At 35.7% G+C, this 21214-nt stretch overlaps 1 protein-coding gene and 1 pseudogene across 2 annotated transcripts in view; one reads left to right on the plus strand and one right to left on the minus strand.

The window, feature by feature from the left end:
* The window catches only part of HTR2C (5-hydroxytryptamine receptor 2C), a 293407-nt gene that overhangs the window by 147631 nt on the left and 124562 nt on the right, over window positions 1-21214 (plus strand). The window lies entirely within an intron of this gene.
* LOC100387116 (heat shock cognate 71 kDa protein pseudogene) lies at window positions 5075-5448 on the minus strand (annotated as a pseudogene).

A 21214-nucleotide genomic window follows, 5' to 3' on the forward strand; every position in this document is an offset into this window, starting at 1 on the left:
GATAATTAATAGAAAAAAATAAAAGAGTAAATAAAGAAAAAAGTAGTGGAACAGCAAATTTAAACCTAGACTCACTTTACTTTCTTACTTACTGCCTTTTTTTTATTCCGTGACTACTACAGCAAAGCTGTGACCTTGATGAAATGATGTTATGCTATGAATACAATCACAATAACAAAAATAAAGCTAATAATAATAGATATACGTACAGTATATTGGGTTCCAACTATATGCCAAGCAATTAAGCATAACATAATTAAGTAAGATGGTTATTATTACTCATTAAATTCTTTTTTGGATTTTTTTACCATGTTTTTATTTTCTTTTACTTGCTTTTTTTTTATTATACTTTAAGTTCTAGGGTACAAATTTGCTGTTTGTCATTGCCTTTCAACTAAACTATGAAGTATCTACGTGTGTATCTCTGCATTTATCCTAATTGGTGTTCATTGAGCTTTTGGATGTGTAAATTAGTGTTTTCTATAAAATTTGGGCAAGTTTCAGCCACTGATTCTTCAAATATCCTTTCTGTGTCTTTCTATCCTATCCTTCTGGACTCCTGTTATGCATAATTTCGTGGTGCCTCACAGGCCTCTGAGGCTCTGTCCATTTTCCTTTATTCTCTTTGTTCTTCATATGGGATCATCTTTTTTGACTTATCTTCAAGTTTACTGTTTCTTTCTTATGCCTTCCAAAATGTACTATTAAGCCTATCTAATGAATTTACCATTTCAGTTATTGTGCTTTTCAACTTCGAAATGTTTGCTTTTTAAATATTAATTTGTATCTCTGTATTGATTTTCTCTATTTGGTGAGCATTATCATCATAGTTTTCTTTAATTCTTTAAAGATGATCTTCTTTAGTTCTTCAAATGTATTTACATAGCTGATTTAAACTCTTTATGTGTTAAGTCCATCATCTGGACCCCCTCAGTACATTTTCTATTGACTTCTTTTACTCCTGCCTATATGCCATACTTTCTTGTTTCTTTTCTTTCCTTTTTCTTTTTCTTTCTTTTTTTTTTTGTTTTTTTGTTTTTTTGTTTTGTTTGTTTGAGATGGAGTTTCACTGTCCCCCAGGCTGGAGTGCAGTGGTGCGATCTCAGTTCACTGCAATCTCCGTCCCCTGGGTTCAAGTGATTCTCATGCCTCAGCCCGCAGAGCAGCTGGGATTACAGGTGCCTGCTTCGACACCCGGTTATTTTTTGTATTTTTAGTAGAGACAGGGTTTCACCATGTTGGTCAGACTGGTCTCAAACTCTTGACCTCAAGTGATCCGCCCACCTTGGCCTCCCAAAATGCTAGAAATACAGGTATAAGCCACTACACCTGGCATACTTTCCTGTTTCTTTGCATGTCTTGCAATTTGTTGTTGAAACTGGAATATTTTAAATAACATATTGTAGTGTCTGAAATCAGATCTACGACAATCTCTAGTGTTTATTGTTGTTTATGAGATTTGGTCCTCTTTCTTGCTTGCTTCAGTTACTTTCCTAGAATACTTCTACAGATTCTGTATTCCTTGCAATGTGTGGCTGCTATTTTCTCTGGTAGCATTTTCCTTTGATATTTGTTTTTCTTTTTAAGCCTTACTTATTAAGAGTTGCCCCTGAATAAGCATTGTTTGTAGTCAGCTAATGATTGTTCAGAATATTCTATTAAGTGCTATGAGCTAGTTTTTCTTCCACCCTGTTCCAAGGAGATTTTTGTTGGAGATTGCACCTTTAAATTTCAGAGAATTCACAAGTTAATATTCACTTTTACTTCCTGCTTGAGTCTGGCATCAAAGTTAGACAGAGATGAGTTGTTGATGTCCTCTCTGAGCTTTCTTGGGCACGTGTGCAGGCACACGCATTTGTGCAGCCTTTTAGATCTCCTGAAATATGTTGGAGCATTTTAGAGTTTCTTATGTTGGTCCTTTTCCCATTACCAACGTATTCCTTTTAAATTTTTAGCCAGCTTCTTGTTTGTTACAACTGAGTTCACAGGCTTAGGCAACTGCAATGTTGTTGAATTCAGCTCATGTTACTGTTTGCAAAACTCTGGAGATAAGGCTTTTTCTGAAGAAGTGAACTCAGAGTCAGGATAAATAGCCCAAAGCCCTGGGAATAATGTGTTTCAAATAAACTATTGGAAATACTGTTGAAATATTGAGTGTTCTAAGGATGGGGCTTTACATGAAGCTCCAAAACAAATCAGTCCGCACTTGACTGGGTGTCAGCTTTTCATGGTTACTGTGCTCCATTACTGTGGTGAGAGGGAAATAAAAGTAGCCCCAGGTTAAAACAACATAGATCCCACTGTTCTAACCGAAGTTTGGTAAACCTTTTTTAAATGAATATCCTTTAAGCTAAATCTATATCTTTGGTTAATTTCCAGAATTCTAAAACAGTTGATTTTTGTAGTTTTGCAAGTATTTTTATAGCTTCTGTGAGAGAAAGAATTTACCAAGGTTCCCATCCTGCCATTCTAGAAGTCCTGCTCTGGTAAGTACTTCTTAATACACCTTGAATTATAATGACGTTTTAAACATAACACCATAACAAGATTCTACCATACAAAGTTAAAATGATTACTTCATATCATCTGCTACCTAATCAGTATTCACTTTTAATAATTGGCTCAAATTAGGATATAAACGAGCTGCTTCATGTAAATTAGGTATCAGACAAGATTCACATTTTGCATTTGTTTTTTATGTAACTAGGTTTTTTTGCATGTGTGTGGAGCGGGGCTTGATTCTGAACTTTGAGAGAGGAAACATTTTTCAGAGGGAGACAAAAAGTCTCATAAGTACTTTAATTGTGGGGGAGACTTGTACATGTTTATGGGATCAAGGGAAATCACTATAGCTTCTGGCTTAAGAAACAGCCCTACTCACGTCTTGTCCAACAAAAGCTAATAATTCTAGGTTAGCCTGGGGCCCAAAAGATGCAGCAAAAGCTGAGACTAGGAAAACAATAAATTTAGAAAGGGCCAAGGTCAGTGAGGAGAGTTGGTAGGGATATAAAATTATTAGGCAAAGCATCAATAATGTAACTTGGATTTACTTTGGGATGCCAGACTCTTGATGAATTACTCTTTGTTGTGAGCTATTTCACCATTCTGCATTTTTACATTTTCCTTCAGTTGGTTAATACTAAGGGATGGTAGAGTTGAAGGCCTACCTTCAGTTTTCAGCTTTTTCCATTAACTGTGTAATCTAGGTTCAGTCATTTGGCTTCTTTGACCCTTTGTGAAATGAGAGGATTTGGTTAGATGTTTCTAAATTTGACTTTGTCTCTAAAATATGATTATTCTAAAGCCTTTCTTAAGCAGGTATATGGAGCAAGTAAAAATTGTTTTCAGTAACTGAGCTTAACATTTTTGTTTTCCTTACCCTGAAAATCAGGTACACAAGAACTTCTTTCCCTCTTTCCCATCATAACCAGTTTAATGGAAAGAACCTTAAATCAGAGTTAAAAACTGGTACACATGATATTGGTAAAATGGAAATATTTACCCTTCTTCCCACTCAAATCCCAAAATAAAGCAATATTACTGCAACAAGGTTTACTTCATTTTCGTAGTAAGAGCCAGTTTTATAAGGGAAACTACATGAAAAAACAGCTTTGTGGGAGTTAAAGCAAAATAATGTATTGTTATTGGGAATAGCCAAATATATATCATGTGTCAGTTTTCCAAAAGTTAAATTTTAAATTTTAAAGTCATCTTGGTTAAATTAGAATACAGACTCTTAAATCATCTAAAAACAGACAATTTTTAAGATACCATGGAATCATATCTTTTATCAAGAATAACAGTTATATTTATCAGTGCACTTTTAGAAAAATGAGCAGATATTTTGGAGATCACTTGTGCTGAAAAATATGATGAATTTATTCCCAAAATTGCAATTGCATATTATCTATATTACATATTTTAGTTAGCAAAATAAGACAACGGCAACCACAGAATCTACTCAGAAACTAGAATTAAACAAGTTCTTTAGAAACTGATTAAATAAACCATACAATTTCCAAAACGCCTTTCACTTTGTGCACTTAGCTTTGGTTTCTAAATCCCTTTTGAAACAGATATCTAAATGAAATTAAACCTTTATTTTACCTAGAGGCCTCCCATCCCATCTGACACTGTGTCCAAATGCCATCATTTTTAACACTTTAAGCAGTCACTGTGAACACAGAAGCCTCTAGGATAGAGATGTTCTAATAATTATCAAGGAAAACAAAAATCATTGTTAAACTATTATAACACATGGGTCAAACCACAAACAATACAGACACTTATTGAGTATCTGCTCTTTGTCAGCACTGAACAAAACAGAGTGGAATGTCATATGCATTAATCCCAATCCCTGCTTATGAAGGAGTTTATAATATAATTGTGTGTATGCATATGTGTGTTTGTGCGTATTGCTGGGAGGCAGAAATTTATATAAACAATAATGAACAACATGAGGTTATGTGCTAATGATGGAATGCATTGAATAAATAATAGGTGGTTAAGAAGTTCAGAAGAGGTACATATCTCCCTAGTCAATTGGTAAGAATAGGCTCACAATGGTACAAATTAAATTATTATAATAAAGTAGATGGGATATTTTCCCAGCTCCCAAATTGCCACATAGAGGATTGTTTTCATAATTACTATATATAGTCATAATGCCAACCCAACTTTTAAGGGAACTAGAGAAGCCCAATTTTATTGTAGTTATAACTTCATGATTGCATTTTGTCACTAATTTACAAAAACTGCAAGTGCTTATATCTCTGTAACTTTTAGAGATATATTCTTAACACCGTGTTAAATTATATATTTTTGTGCCTATTTTAAATATTTTTATTTAGGACATTGCATTTTCCACCTACAATACAGTGCTTATAAAGTGCAATGTTATTTCTCTTCCCTGTGCATATGTTCCATAGTCAAGTATTGAGAATGCCCAGTAACTTACTATGGCAGCTGAACTTTTAAAAACTGCCACAGAATTTGCTGCAAATGTAGGTCCTTCAATGTTTTACATGTGTGGAACAATGCTACATTTATATATTTATGCTATATTTATGTTGGCTTAATCAACCTCTTCAATGGTGGGTCCTGAAGAAGCACCACTAGAGGGAGGAGCTCCAGCACCAGGGAATCCCCCATTCCTTCTGCACTCTGGTACTGCTTGGTAATGATGGGGTTGCAGACTTTCTCCAGCTCTTTCTGCTGATGTTGAAATTCTTCCTTCTTGGCAGCCTGACTCTTATCAAGCCAGTTGATAATTTCATTACACTTGTCCAGAATCTTCTGTTTGTCCTCATCATTAATCTTGCCTTGAAGCTTCTCATCTTTGACACTTGCTTTCATGTTGAACTCATAGGACTCAAGTGAATTATTGGATGACACTTTGTCCCTCTGCCTCTCAGCTTCAGCTTTGTACTTCTCAGCTTTCTGGTCCATATATTCAATGTCTTCCTTGCTCAAACGGCCTATATCATTAGTGATAGCAATCTTTGTTCTCTTTTCCTGTACTCTTGTTCACAGCAGAGACATTGAGGCTGCTATTGGCATCATGACCAAAAGGGACTTCAATCTGAGGAACACCATGGGGTCAGGAGGTATGCCTGTGAGTTCAAACTTGTCAAGCAGGTTGTCATCCTTGGTCATAGCACACTCACCTTCATAAACCTGAATCAGCATACCAGGCTGGTTGTCAGAATAGATAATGAAGGTCTGTGTCTGCTTGGTAGGAACAGTAGTGTTATGCTTGATGAGATGGTTATGACTCCACCAGCAGTTTCAATACCAAGGGAAAGAGGAGTGACATCGAAGAGCAGCAAGTCTTGAACATTTTCAGATTTGTCTGCAGATTGGATGGCTGCCTGGACAGCTGCACCATAAGCAACAGCTTCATCAGGGTTGATGCTGTTATTCAGTTCTTTTTCATCGAGTAAGTCTTAGAGAAGCTTCTGAATCTTGGGGATATGAGTAGAACCACCAACCAGGACAGTATCATGAATCTGACTTGCACAGTTTGGCAACTTGAAGGGCATTCTCTACAGAGCACAGGGTGCCATGGAACAGGTCAGCATTCAATTCTTCAAATGGGGCACAGGTAATGAATATACAGAAGTTGATTCCTTCATAGAGAGAATCTATCTCAAAAATGGCCTGGTTGCTGGAAGAGAGAGTATGCTTAGCATGTTCACAAGCAAGACAGAAGCATCCTACAGCTCTCTTCTCACTGATGTCCTTCTTATGCTTGTGCTTGAACTCAGCAATAAACTGGCTGTCGATTTGGTTGTCAAAGTCTTCTCCACCAAAGTGGGTGTGTCTGCCTATAGATTTTACCTGAAAGATTCCATTCTCAATAGTGAGAATTGACATATCAAAAGTGCCATCTCCCAGGTCAAAGACAAGCAGGTTTCTTTCAGCTCCAAACTTTTTGTCTAAACCATAAGCAATATCAGCAGCAGTTGGCTCACTGATAATTCTAAGTCCATTGAGGCCAGCAGTAGTTCCAGCATCTTTGGTAGCCTGATGCTGAAAGTCATTAAAGTAAGCTGGCACTGTGACCACAGCATGGGTAACAATCTTTCTAAGGTAGGCTTCTGCAATTTCCTTCATCTTTGTCAGAACCACAGAGAATACCGTCCCTAGATAGAAGCTTTTGCTCTTTCCCTTGTATTCTACCTGGACCTTGGGCCTGCCAGCATCATTCACCATCATGAAGGGCCAATGATTCATATCAGACTAGACAACAACATCATTAAATCTGCGTCCAATCAGATGTTTGGCATCAAAAACCATGTTAGTGGGGTTCATTGCGCTTGATTCTTTGCAGCATCGTGGATCAATCATTCAGTGTCCGTAAAGGTGACATAGCTTGGAGTGTCCAATTTCCCTGAACATTAGCAATTATCTCTATTTTTCCATGCTGGAAAACACCCACACAAGAGTATGTGGTGTCAAGATCAATACCAACTGCAGGTCCCTTCGACATGGTTCCTGGCGTGTAGGCCAGGCTCTGACTACGAAGAAAGATGCAGAAACCACTAGAGCTGCAGGTGTGTTCAATGAGCTATATTTACTTCTTGAAGGGGAAAATAGATGTGGTTTAAAATTTCAGAGCAAATACTATAGAACCAAAAAATGACAGCAAAAACACTATGATCAGAACTCACCAATATACTGACAAACATATTACCTCAACTGTCATCTGCTGAATTAAAACACAGCACCAAAGCATATGTAAAACGACAATGAATAAAATGACCAATAAATGTACTAATGCCCTTACACGGGCCCCCTGTAGTACTTATTAATGATAATTAAGAAGTGTCATGATTAGGTACTGAAAAGTTGATCTTTTGCCTTACTCTCTGATTTTTCTTATTGCCTTTCTCTGCGTTTATATTTCATCTACTTCTAGTCCAGTTAGTTTTATATTTATATTTTAAGACATGCTTTACTCTGAACAGTTCATAAGGTCTAATAGGAAAATGACCTTTGAAGGCGCTTTCTGGGAAAATGTGTCAACATTTCAGGACACCAAATATTTATTGAATTCCCAATTTGTGTTAGGCATTGCCCTTGGCATTAGGAATACAGAGGTGTGTACCAGGGCCCTAGCTTCCAAGAAAATGCTTCGCTTTTAGAAATATATTTAAATAGGTTATATAGTGTAAAATTTTCTAACTTAGTGTGACTAGATAAAATATCTAATTTTCAACATTGAATAACTTATGGCGAGTTTTCTATTTGTATTTATTTATTTGTTTGTTTGTTTATTGAGACAGAGTCTTACTCTGTCACCCAGGACGGAGTACAGTGGCACAATCTTGGCTCACTGCACCCTCCACCTCCTGGATTCAAGTGATTCCCCTGCCTCAGCCTCCCGAGTAGCTGGGATTGCAGGTGCTCACCATCATATCCGGCTAATTTTTGTATTTTTAGTAGAGACAACATTTCCTCATGTTGGCCAGGCTAGTATCAAACTTCTGACTTCAGATTATCCACCCTCCTTGGCCTCCCAAAGTGCTGGGATTATAAGGTGGAGAGGTTTATAAATCAGTACTTTCCAAATTCAGTGACTCTAATGATAGCTAATGTAAAACTGAAATGTCCAGTTCCAACGGAAATCCTGAGGCAAATAGTGATTTTGCTCTATTCCTTAAGAGACAGAATAAATTCCTGTAGAAACGCATAATGCCTATGTTTACATAACAGAAAATGTTTGGAAGAAAATAAAGTGCTACCCCTACTTGTGGGTGATGCTGTCACTATACAAATTAGTATCTTCCTTTTTCTGAAGATATTTTTTAATAATGAAAGTAGAATATATTCGAGGTGCCTTGTCAATTCGTCTGTCAATAAGCATGAAATACCATTAACTCAATGGTATTTTCCGAGGTGTTGTAGTGAAGTTGAACTTGAGTTTCGGTATCAGATGAACATAGGTTTCAATCTCTACAATTTCACCTTTGGTAAATGACCTCTTATTTCTAAATAAACAGTTTCTCACCTATGTTAACAGGGAAACAGCATGGTATTGAGGGTTAGATACTAAGCTCATAAAGTATCTGGATCTTATTACATGTGATATTTTAATTATTAATCATTAACAAAATTATTCTTAGGAATTGATTTTATTAGAATGTTATTTTAGAAGCCCTGAATAAAAGTGATCAGGCAAATTATATTTACATTCACATGATAGAAACATTTGAGAAACTGTCCTAGTTGAGTGGTAATATAGTAGGATGAGACCAAGCAATGAAGAAAAAAAGGAGAAAATCAACATTTTCCAAAATAACAGGCAAAAACTGCAATATCTCATAAGTCAGCTTACAAATGGAAGTGCCTTCCAGCCCACAGTGCAGTATTGGATTAGTGTTTTTGTATGCAACATATATGTTATACTAAGGGCAGAAATGATCATATATGGTTAATTTCTCCTTTTTTATGTAAAAAAAAACTTTACGTCTGCCATTATATTATAGAAACAGAGCCACCTAGATGAAGCCTCATTTGTAAGAGACCGTGACTGACCCTCGGGACACAGGTGGAGGGCTGTGCTATTGGCCCAGGAAAATTTGCTATTCCAAGTCAGTGATAGAAAACTTTAAGTTCCTGGCCACTAGTACAGTTCCCATCTTGATTCTCTTTACTATCTTTTTGGACTCTTCATAAACAAAGTAAGTGGAGAATAAATATATCTAGGGCCAAGTGATAAAACAGAATTAAAAGTTCTGTATATCAATCTTATGCCCTTAATTATAGACTGACTAGCCTCCCCAGGATTCCATTTTAGAAGATATTTGGCAAAACATCAACTTGCCTCTTGGTGCAGCATCATTTTTTAATTGTCTTTAATTGCCTAGACCTGAATTTAGCTCAGTACAGGTGATATCAGGACAGTGGAAGCTCAGGCAGAAGTGTGTCATCTTGTGTGGGAGGCTGCAGCTGATAGCTTAAATATTTGATGTATGCATAACATTTTTTCAATATATCTCTGAACAACCCTGTACAGTGAACATAATAGGCAATTTTCTCAAATTTGAGACAGGAAAACTAAATTTCAAAGTTACAGAAAGTATGTGGGAGAACAGGTATTAAAAGAAGCCTTCCTTCTCCCTTTCCTACAGCCATTAACCACAGAATGTTTTCTCTTGTGTCTTTCAGAGTGGTAACAAAGTTAAGCACCTGTTAACAGTACTGATGTTTTGCATATAGGTTGGGCAAGTCATTGCAGTTTTTGCAATTACTTTTAAATGTAAAAGTTGCATCTCAAATGCAGCTTTTTATTCTAAGTAAAAATTGTTTCAACTCAAGCAGGGTAACAGTTTCACATGGACATTAGGGCCATTTAGATTCACATTGCCGCTACTCTGGAAGGCCACTGGAATATTTTCATAGTCAGATGCTAGCAACTATCTCAATAACAAGTCTATACGTGGATTAGAAAATCTTTTCAGCTCAGATTCTTGTTATCTTTTGTTGCATGTCAACTTATTTGTAGAATTGGAGACACTGGGTACAAGAAGATACTTTATTTTATAAGCTTATTTATGAAGGAATTTTGTTCTATGTAAGATTATATACTAGGTTTTTGAAGTAACACTATCAAACAAGTATATTGGATGTAATGTATACGTGTGTGTGTGTGTGCATATGTGTACGTGAACTGTCAGCCTTTTGTATCTGGAAATTCAACCAACTGTAGATCAAAAATATTTTAAAAACAACAAATGTAACAAAACAATAATAAAAATAATACAAATAAAAACAATACCGTATAACAACTACTCACATAAGATTTACATTGTATTAGGTATTATAAGTAATCTAGAGATGCTTTAAAGTATATGCGAGGTGCATAGGTTATATGAAAATATTATGTTATTTTATGTAAGTGACTAAAGCAATTGCAGATTTTGGTATCTGAGGGTGTTCTGGAACCAATTCCTCATGAATACTGGGAAACAACTGTGTGTATGTATATACACACACACATACGTATGTATGCATGTATGAAATTATCAAAGAGCTGGCAATAGAGTAAGGAATTAGAGAGTAAAATCTAAATGAAAGATGCAACCCAGATGTGGGCAGCTCAGAACTGAGGCAACTATTGTCTAGTGGAAATTTGCTAAATAAGGGAATCTGAAAGTATGCAGACAAGGATTCAAATAGAAGGTTATCCTCCTTTAAGCTGACACCCTAAAGAACTATACCATAAGTATAAGGATAAAACAGAGGTAAACATAAACCACAACCTGACCCCTAGGGTCTGCAAGAAAAGGTGCCCTAGAATTGAGGGTAAGCATAAACCTGTCCCTGATCGTTTTAAACCATAAGCCAGAACTCACAGTGATTTGTCATCCAGATTCACATCAACTAGGTTGTTCAGAAAGTTCAAGCTATAAATTTTGTTGGTAATAATTTTGGAATGTATGCCCCTAAAGGTCTGAAAGAAGCAAATGCAAATATTCTCTGAAAAGCAACCCCATTCTGAAAATAATGTTCCAAAGAGAATAAGTAGCTCCTTGAGAAACAGCAACAATTAGGCACACACAAGTTCAAGGGACCACTGGCAAGAGGCAGAAAAACAACAAATATAATAAATATACCTGAAAAACTTCAGATATTATATCAGCAGATGTTATTACTATCAATAAAGAAAAACTATAAGATGAAAAGTGTCTACAGGGCACAATATCTATTAAAATGGTCTGGATTATCTGAAAAAGAACAAAGTGGATCTTCTAAAAATCAAAAACAAAACCAACAACAACAAAACTAAGAGCAAATTAAGAGCAGTTTAGACAAAGCCGAAGAGAAAATTAGTAAACAGAAAGTTATCAGAAGAATCTGTCAAAAATGCAAAAGAGAGGGAGATGTAGAAAACGTAAGAGAGGTTAAGAAATATTTAAGATAGGCTGGGTTCAATGGCTCATGCTTGTATTCCCAGTACTTTGGAAGGCTGTGGTGGGAGGATCACTTCAGGCTCTGATTTTGTGACCAGCCCAGGTAACATACAAGACCATGACTCTATGAAAAAAATTGAAAAGTAAAATATTGGCCTGGTGTGGTGGTATATACCTGTACTCCTACCTACTTGAGAGGCTGAAGTGGGAGGATCCCTTCAGCCCAAGAGTTCCAGGTTACAGTGAGCTTTGATTGCATTGCTACACTTCATCCTGGATGACAGAGCAAGACCCATCTCTCTATATGTATTTATTTTACCTTATTTCATTTTATTTTGAGACAGGATCTCACTCTTCAGCCCACGTTGGAGTGCAGTGGTGTTATTACAGCCCACTACAGCCTTGATGTCCTGATCTCAAGTAATCCTCCTTCCCCAGCCTCCTGACTAGCTGGGAATATGAGTGTATACCACCAGACACAGCTAATTTTTAAATTTTTTCTAGACACATTGTCTTGCTATGTTGCCCAGGCTAGTCTTGAACTCCTGAGCTCAAGTGATCCCCCCACCTCAGCCTCTGAGAGTGCTGGGATTACAGGCATGAGCCACCAAGTCCCAGCCAACCCTGTCTCAAAAAAAAAAAGTAACATACAGAGAAAAGTTACAAAATATCTAATTGGGCTTGCATAGAAACAGAGAAAGAGATTGGGTTAGCATTTGGAAATAATATAATTAGAATTTTCTGGAGCTAATGAAAGACATCAAAGATTTAAGAAGACCAATGATTACCCAAGTAAAACAAATAAAAATAAATCTACACCTAGATATGTCACAGGAGAACTGCAAGTAACCAAGAACAAAATTAAATCACAAAAGCAGTCTGAGAAAAATGCAAATTACTCAAAGGGCACTATTAGACTAATAGCTGACTTCTCCAAACAAAGCCTAAATAATATATTTAATATGTTAAATGAAAATAACTACCACATTAAAATTCTGTATTCAGTGAATTTATCATACAAGCATAGTTGTAAAATAAATACATTTTCAGATCAAAATGGAGGAGCTTTCTAACCAGTAATTTCTGTTTTAGGAATCAGAAAAGGAAGTATTTCAGGAAAAAGGAAAGTAAATCTAGATAGAAGGTCTGAGGTGCAAAGAAGAATGATAAGCCAAGAAAATGATGAATGTGTGAATAATTCTAAAGAAATACTGACTTATAAAACAAAATAGTATTTTGGGTGGCCATGGTGGCTCATGTCTGTAATCCCAACACTTTGGGAGGCCAAGGTGGGAGGAATGCCTTAGCCCAAGAGTTTGAGACCAGCCTGGGCAACATAGAAAAACCTTGTCTGCACACAAAAATTAAAAGATTAGCTGGGCATGGTAATGCATGCCTGTGGTCCCAAAGACGGGAAGCTGAGGTGGGAGGATTGCTTGAGCTCACAAGATCAAGGCTGTAGTGAGCTGAAATTGCACCACTGCACTCCAGTATGGGTGACAGAGTGAGACCCTGTCTACAAAAAAAGAAGGTGTCAAAATAGTGTCTTAAGAGAGTAAATTTTCTTTTTTAAGAGAGTAAATTTTTTAAGAAGATAAAATACAAGGCAAGAGTAACATAATTCAAAGATGAATTTAAATGTCCCAAATTCATTGTATTGTCCAAGAGAAAAAAACTGATTAACTTCAGACTTTATAAAACACATACACACATATTTTAATTTGTAAAATGACCAGTAAAATTTAAAAAAATGTATACAACTTTTGAAAGACAGGCAGACAGAAAAACTGTGATGTTAAAAAATGAATAATATAAAAAGGGCCAAAAGGAAAGGAAACAAAAATAAACAGATTAAGTAGACTGCATTAAATAAAATGAGCTATAAATCCAATGATATCAGTATCTACATTAAATGAAAATGATCTAGAATTTCAGGAAAAAAACGTCAGACTGGGTTAAAATAACAAAATAAAATGAACATAATAACAACACAAAATGAAATAAAATAAGACCAAATAAAAATGAAATCTAAATCAATACCACCCACTATAGACACATTTAAAGCATAAGGATACAGAAATACTGACATTAAAAAGACAGCAAAATGCACCATATAATTAAGAGCTGAAAGAAAGATGGTATAGCTACTAAAATAGATAAAATAGCTAAGATAGTAAACAAAAATTACTGGAGACATATATGTTAACTTTATAGTTAAACAAAGTTCTATTCACCAGGAAGATCTAGCGATTTGAAACTTTTCCTTATGCAATAGCATGGTTACCAAATATACAAAGTAAAAGCTGAAAACACATAGATAATTTCATTAATTGACAGAACAAGCTGGAAAAAAAAATCTAAGTTTATAAAGTATTTGAAAAATGTGACTGACAAAACTGAATTGACAACATAATATTCTGCACCCAAATGCAGAATACAAACTATTTCCATGCATACAGGGAACACTGACTGTTTAGTAGGTGATTGAGAAAGTCTCAATAAAATTAATGAAATTTAATTCATTCAAAGACTGTTCCCTGACCATAAAGCATATATGTTAAACATCATGTATAAAATGAGAACTAAAAAATTAGCAAATATTTGCAAATTACTAAACATTTTGATAGTCCATGAATCAAAAATCATATTGAAAATTTTGTAAACTGAACTCTAACAAAATCTAGTTATCAAAACTTGTCAGATGAATCCAAAGCAGTATTTAAAACAAAATTCACAGACTTAAATGCATACGTTATCGAGAATAAGGCTGAAAATGAATGAGCAAAGCATATACCTCAAGAAATGAGGAATTGCAAATTAAATTGAACCTTGAGAAAATAGAATGGAGGCAATGATAAAGACATGAGCAGAAATTAATGAAGTAAAAAATAAAACTGGATCAAATCAAACCGAACATTAGTTCTCTGAAGAAAAAAAAAGACAGACAAACCACTGACTAGATTAATTAAAAGAGAGAGAAAGAGAAAAAGAAAGAGAAGGTACAAACAATATCAGAAACTGAAAAAAAAGATCTCACTGAAAATGCTACAGAAATTAACATAACAAAAGGATATTATAAATAATTTTATGCCAAAAATTTAAAAGTTAGAAACTTGTACAAATATCTAGAAAAAAAAACTTGATAAAACTGGCAATCATAGTTTGCAAGGTATGTCATAAGAAATTACCACACACCTGGGTGGCTTAAAACAACAGAAATGTATTCTCTCATAGTCTGGAGGCCAAAAGTCCAAAATCGAGGTTGATTCTTTCTAGAGTGTCTAAAGGAAAAGCCATCCTAGCTTGTGGTAATTGTTGGCAATCCTTGGCTGTCCTTGGCTTATAGATGCATTATTTCAATCTCTGCCTCCATCTTCACATGGCCTTCTTCTTGTGCATCTCCTCTTTGCTTAAGTTGCCTTCTTATAAGAAGACTTGTCATATTGGATTTTGGGCCCACCCTAATCCAGTATGATTTATCTTAAGTAATTACATCTGCAAAATTCCTATTTACAAATAGAATCACATTTTGAGATTCTAGATAGACATAAATTTGGAGGGACACTATTCAACTCAGAACATTGACTTAGTGGGTCACAGAAAATATTAATGTTTTTATAGTCATTAAAAGAACCAAATTTCTTTTCACTATGACAATTCCAGAAGTAGATGGCTTTATGTGGCTGGAGAGCTCCACAAAACATTAAAGAAACAAAAATGGGGCCGGGCGCGGTGGCTCAAGCCTGTAATCCCAGCACTTTGGGAGGCCGAGGCGGGTGGATCACGAGGTCAAGAGATCGAGACCATCCCGGTCAACATGATGAAACCCTGTCTCTACTAAAAATACAAAAAATTAGCTGGGCATGGTGGCGCGTGCCTGTAATCCCAGCTACTTGGGAGGCCGAGGCAGGAGAATTGCCTGATCCAGGGAGGTGGAGGTTGCAGTGAGCCGAGATTGCACCATTGCACTCCAGCCTGGGTAACAAGAGCGAAACTCCGTCTCAAAAAAAAAAAAAAAAAGAAACAAAAATGTCCAATCTTATATAAAGCATTACAAAGAAATGAAAGCAAAATATCATTCCCAATTTTATGAGTATAGAATAACCTTGATATTAGTGAGAAAAAAATACAAGTATATCTCAGTTATCAACATAGCTGCAAAAATTCTTAAAAACATTAGAAAAGTGAAGGAAACTACTTATGAAGAGAAAAATACATCATGACCACGTTAGATTTATCTTAGGAATGCAAAGTTGGTTTAACATTAGAAACTCAATGTGTTTCAAAGCTTTAACAGATTAGAATTGCAGATTGATACGGAGAGGATGGACTTTTCCATAAGTGGTACTGGAAACATACCATATCAATATGGAAAAAAATCAGACCACTCCATCATACTATACCCCAAATAAATTACAGTTGCATTATAAACCTAAATATAAAATACAAAATTATGAGAATTTCAGAAAATGATATAGGAGAACATTTACATGATCCTGCAGAAAATGAAGGATTTCAGAAAGCAGCAATTTTAAAAAGCAATAAATCTGACTACACTAAAATACAGAACTTTGGTTCATCAGAAAACACCCAACAGTGAATTTTTTATGGAAATTATACCTCAATAAAAGGTGGGGAAAATCAAAAAACTGTATGACGTCTGGGCAGGGTCAAAAAATAAGCCACAGAAATGGCAAACATATTTGTAATACAAGTCCCCAGAATAAGATTAGTAACCACAGTGTGTGTGTGTGTGTGTATACATCTGTATATATATATATATATGTATATATGAAACTGATTAATAAGGAAATAAACAATGAAATTGATAAAAGAACAAAACATTTCAAGAGGCAGTTTACAAAAGAAATCCAGTTGGCCAATAAACATTTGTAAAGATGCTCAAATTTAGTAATCAGGGAAATTAAAACCGCAATTAAATGCCAGTTAATAGTCACTAGACTGGCAGAAATTAAAAGTGTGACAATACTTATGTTGGCAGACGCATGGAGCCATAGGAACTCTTATACACTTCTGGTGGAAGTGTAAATTGATACAAGCTATATTGAAAAGCAATTTAGCATTATATAGCAGTAGAAAAGTGTGAACCCTATGATCTAGAAATTCCATTCTTAGGTCTGTAGCCTACAGAAAGGCTTACTCTTGAGCACCAAGATCCATATAAAAGAATTATTTGTAGACTATTGCTAGTAATTATTCCAAACTGAAACAACTAAACTGTAAAAGCAACAGCAAAAAGGATACTGAAATTGATGCCTTTAGTAATACAATCAAGTATTGTGCATGTGAAGAAGCTGAGGCACAACGAAATGCAACTGTTTACCTCAAATCACAAAAATTAAGTGGCAGAGATAGGGTTTGCCTCCAAGCAATCTAACAGTAAACCTTTAGCTATTATGTTGTATTCTGCTGCCTCTCATGAATTTGTTATGGGTAGAAATGAATAAAATTAGGTTGAACTATATGTAATTTATATTTTTGCAGGTTAGTGAGTTGAATATTCGTGATTTGATATGATTCAGCCTAATAGTTTAAAAGTTTTGAGCCCAATTGACTTGAAATCACATAGCCCAGTGTAACAGCCTACTTCTCCCTTGGGGTCTAAGTTTCTAAGTTGTGTTTTATCAGTCAAAAAAAGGTGGGATTTTTTGTTTGTTTGTTTGTTTTGCTTTTTTCCCCTAAAAGTCATTATTGCTAAAGTATTTTGGTTGATTCTTTCCTCTGGTTTTCATTTTACTAAGTGACTGTGGCACAAAACACAGGGAACTGAAATGCAATCAATTATAATTTTCTACATCTGCCGAGAAATGTAGTCTTTGGCATACATTTGTACTAGTTACCCACTTTCGGGCAACAGAGAGTCTTTCCAAATTCAAAGACCCAGATGAATCTTTTTTCTGGACCACACTGTATCCTGAATAAGAGGGAGCCCTCTGTCCTTGCGCCTGGTTCCCCAGAGAACTTTATACAACACAAATCTACCAATAAAGCTGAAAGAGCTTTCCAAAATTTTATAGAAGGAAGCCAATTGTTGCAGTACACATTGCATCAATTTGCATGCCGAAAAGTATGTACCCGAACTGTGTTTTAAGGTTTTAAGAAGGCAGTAGAACACAGAGTATGAAAAGCAGGTCATCAAAAATTGGGTGCCAGAAAACATTTATGATTTCACAAGCCAGAAATCTCTTGGGTATGGAAAAAAACGAATTGGAAGTTTATAAATGCTTGAGAGACCTCATCTGAAATGCAGGAGATTGAATGAAATAGATTAGAAAAGGAAAAGTATAAAACGGCCATTCAGTTTTGCTCTAAATGGTTCTAATGGTTGAATGCCAGGGTTTTCTTTTCATGCAGAAATAAAGACATCAAAGCTAAATTAGAAATCCTCAAAATATTCCCTGGGATAATGGGGAAATTAGTTTTTCAATACCTGTTGAGTTTAGATAAGGGTTTGAAGAATGAGAAAAAGTTCTGCATTTTTTAACCCAAAGTATTAATTAAAAGAAGAGAAAACTAAGTAATTTCCTGTTCCTGCCCCTAGATTTCCTCTCTTCTATCTCTGGACCAATTACAGATTTTGACTAACCATATAGGCTTTGCATTCTAATAACAGTTTTACCCTTCATGAGATTAGATTCTTTTTTTTTTTTTTTTTTGAGACGGAGTTTTGTTCTTGTTGCCCAGGCTGGAGTGCAATGGCACCCTCTCAGCTCACTGTAACCTCTCCTACCAGGTTCAAGCGATTCTCCTGCCTCAGCCTCCCAAGTAGCTGGGATTATAGGCACCTTCCACCCACCCAGATAAATTTTTTGTATTTTTAGTAGAGACGGGTTTCACCATGTTGACCAGGCTGGTTTCCAACTCCTGACTTCAGGTGATCCGCCCACTTGGGCCTCCCAAAGTGCTGGGATTACAGGCATGACCTACTGCCCCTGGCCCCATGAATATGAATTCTAATAACATTTTTATCCTTAATGAATATAATCTTCCCAATTCAGATGAAATGAGGTATAGTTACAAGCAAAGTCAGGGACATTTTTTTTTTCAGACAGGGTCTTTCTCTGTTGACCAAGATAGAGTGCTATGGCATAATCACAGCTCACTGCACCCTCAATTTCCCAGGGCTCAAGTGATCCTCCCACCTCAGCCTCCCAGGTAGCTGAGACTACAGGCACATGCCAACATGCCCAGCTAATTTTTGTATTTTTTGTAGAGATGGAGTTTCACCATGTTGCTCAGGCTGGTCTCAAACTCACGGTGTCAAGCAATCTGCCTGTGTCAGCCTCCCAAAGTGTTGGGATTACAGGCATGAGCCACCACATCCAGTGAGATATTTCTGGAAAATATTGTCAATATATCTCACATTCAAGTTTTCATCTTCCTACTTTAACTTACATTTGGCATGAAATGACTTTATTAATGTCAGTCTTTTCAAAGTAAACTGAAAGAAACATTAGAAAAATTACAGTTCTCGAAAAAGCTGAGACCTCCTCCTTAGTGACATTATCTCAAGAAGAAAATTATTTGCTTCACACTTTTGACCCAGGGATAATTCTATAGGAAAGAATTTGCAACAGTTTAATTACCCTTTTATGATAATTTAAAGAGAAGACTACTTGAGATTTTAGCTGTGTCACAAACTGCCAAATATTTTAGTGTAGGTCTTGTTTTGTTACTACGTAAGAGATTTAAAATTAATGTTTTCTCATACTTTACACTTACAAGGAACAGAATATCCTCGTGCTTTTCACTGACTGCTGGCATACACCCTACAAAATGTTGACGCAGATATTCCCAATGCTTCAATTTCTCATTGGAATTTAAAGCTTTTGAAAGTTTCATTAATTCTTTCTTGATTCCTGCAGGGAGGTTAATCTGTTCCAGGACTTTCTCAGAAAGAAAGAAAATATTAAATAATTAACAGTAATTAGAAGCGATCTTAATTGTGAAGATAAAAAAATGCTAACAACCTCTAAAAATTAAAAAGTGGTCTTTGAGCTTAGAACACAGAGACTATAGAGGTCACAAAAGGAAATATTGCTAGCACACCCACAACTAAGGTCAATACTGATAAGAAGGGTAAGAAGTTTGTCTCTTATCCAAGGACTCTCATGCACTCAAGATTCCTAGTATTTAAAATGGGAATGATCATAGTATGTGCCTCATTGATATGAGGACTAAGGCACCTTAGGTAAGTCATATAAGAAATCATGTATGATGACAAAGAACTTGTAACAGTGCGTGTCACATAGTAAGCGACATGTAAGTAGTGCCTACTATTACTGTAAAATAATATGTTTAGCATTCTAAGAATTTCGTTTTATTTCCTATCAAGTTTTTATATTTATCTGCAGGTGCTTCAAGTGTCTTTTGAACAATGCTGAGCTAGGTTTGCACATCTAAGCGTTTATATTTTGGTTACATTTTGCATAAGAAAAATTGTTTATTCTGAGATAGACTATAAGTGATTGAGTAGTCTGTCATATTAGAACCTAAAAATATCTATACACTATATGGAGTTAGATGTCTGTTCCCTTTTTATAGATTTCTAGAGACAAGATACCACTGTTTTTTTCGGGGTAATCGAAAACCTTACGGTATTCAAGAAGTTCCACAATAGTTTAAATGCGAATATCCAGTTCTATGTCCTTCCAAATCCTTGCTCCTACTCATTTTATTATACTTATAATGAGTTTTAAATGCAATTTCTCTATCATATGCATATGTTTGAAGGAAATAAAGTTTAAAAATACCATTACAATGAAATGTTTTACAAAATCAAAAAGATTCCTAATCCCAGCCAATTAACCACTTAGGTTAGGTAATATATAAGTTGACCCACCTCATTACAGCAAAAATAATTTTCTACTTTATGGGAATTCATTGTAATAGGATGTGTAATAGACAAATAGATAGATAAACTTTCATTCTATTTGTAAAAATTCATTTTAGAAGTCGAAACATAAGCACTTAAACCAATGTACATGTATATTAGAGGCATAGGGCAGAGAATGAATACACCTTTCCTTTCTCCCATTTAGAAAATAGCACTACTATGGTGCTTGTTTCATCTGCACTTAAGGAATGACATGAAGATTTAATCACAACAAAGAGTATTTCATCCATTTCTTCTTATTCACAAGTTTTATTATGGAAACACTGTAACTATTCTTTATGCTCAAGATTATTTAGTTCACCACTGGCACATTTGGAATTTTTAAAATAAGTAAATGAGAGGTTGCAGCGAGCTGAGATCATGCCACTGCACTCCAGCCTGGGCGACTAGGGGAGACCCTGTCTCCAAATAAAAAACAAAAAACAAAAAACAAAATGTTTCATGTATTTTTCTAGCAATATGGAAGAAGAGAAATTGACAAGACCCTTTTAAATTCTCAATAAATATGGCTTTCTGACCATAGCAATTAATAGCACCATGAGCACACCAACCAAATCCATAAATGGGCTTATATAATACATCATAATTCAATCATATTATAAAAGTGATCAAGAGATTTACAGAAAAATTGGCTGGCCATGGTGGCTCACTCCTGTAATCCCAGCACTTTGGGAGGCTGAGGCGGGCAGATCACAAGGTCAGGAGTTCAAGACCGCCCTGACCAACATGGTGAAACTAAAAACACGAAAATTAGCTGGGCATGGTGGCCTGTAATCCCAGCTACTCAGGAGGCTGAGGCAGGAGAATCGCTTGAACCCAGAAGACAGAGATTGCAGTGAGCCAAGATTGCGCCACTGCACTTCAGCCTGAGTGATAGAGC

The sequence above is a fragment of the Callithrix jacchus genome, chromosome X, assembly GCF_049354715.1.
Source record: "Callithrix jacchus isolate 240 chromosome X, calJac240_pri, whole genome shotgun sequence".
Taxonomy (NCBI): domain Eukaryota; kingdom Metazoa; phylum Chordata; class Mammalia; order Primates; family Cebidae; genus Callithrix; species Callithrix jacchus.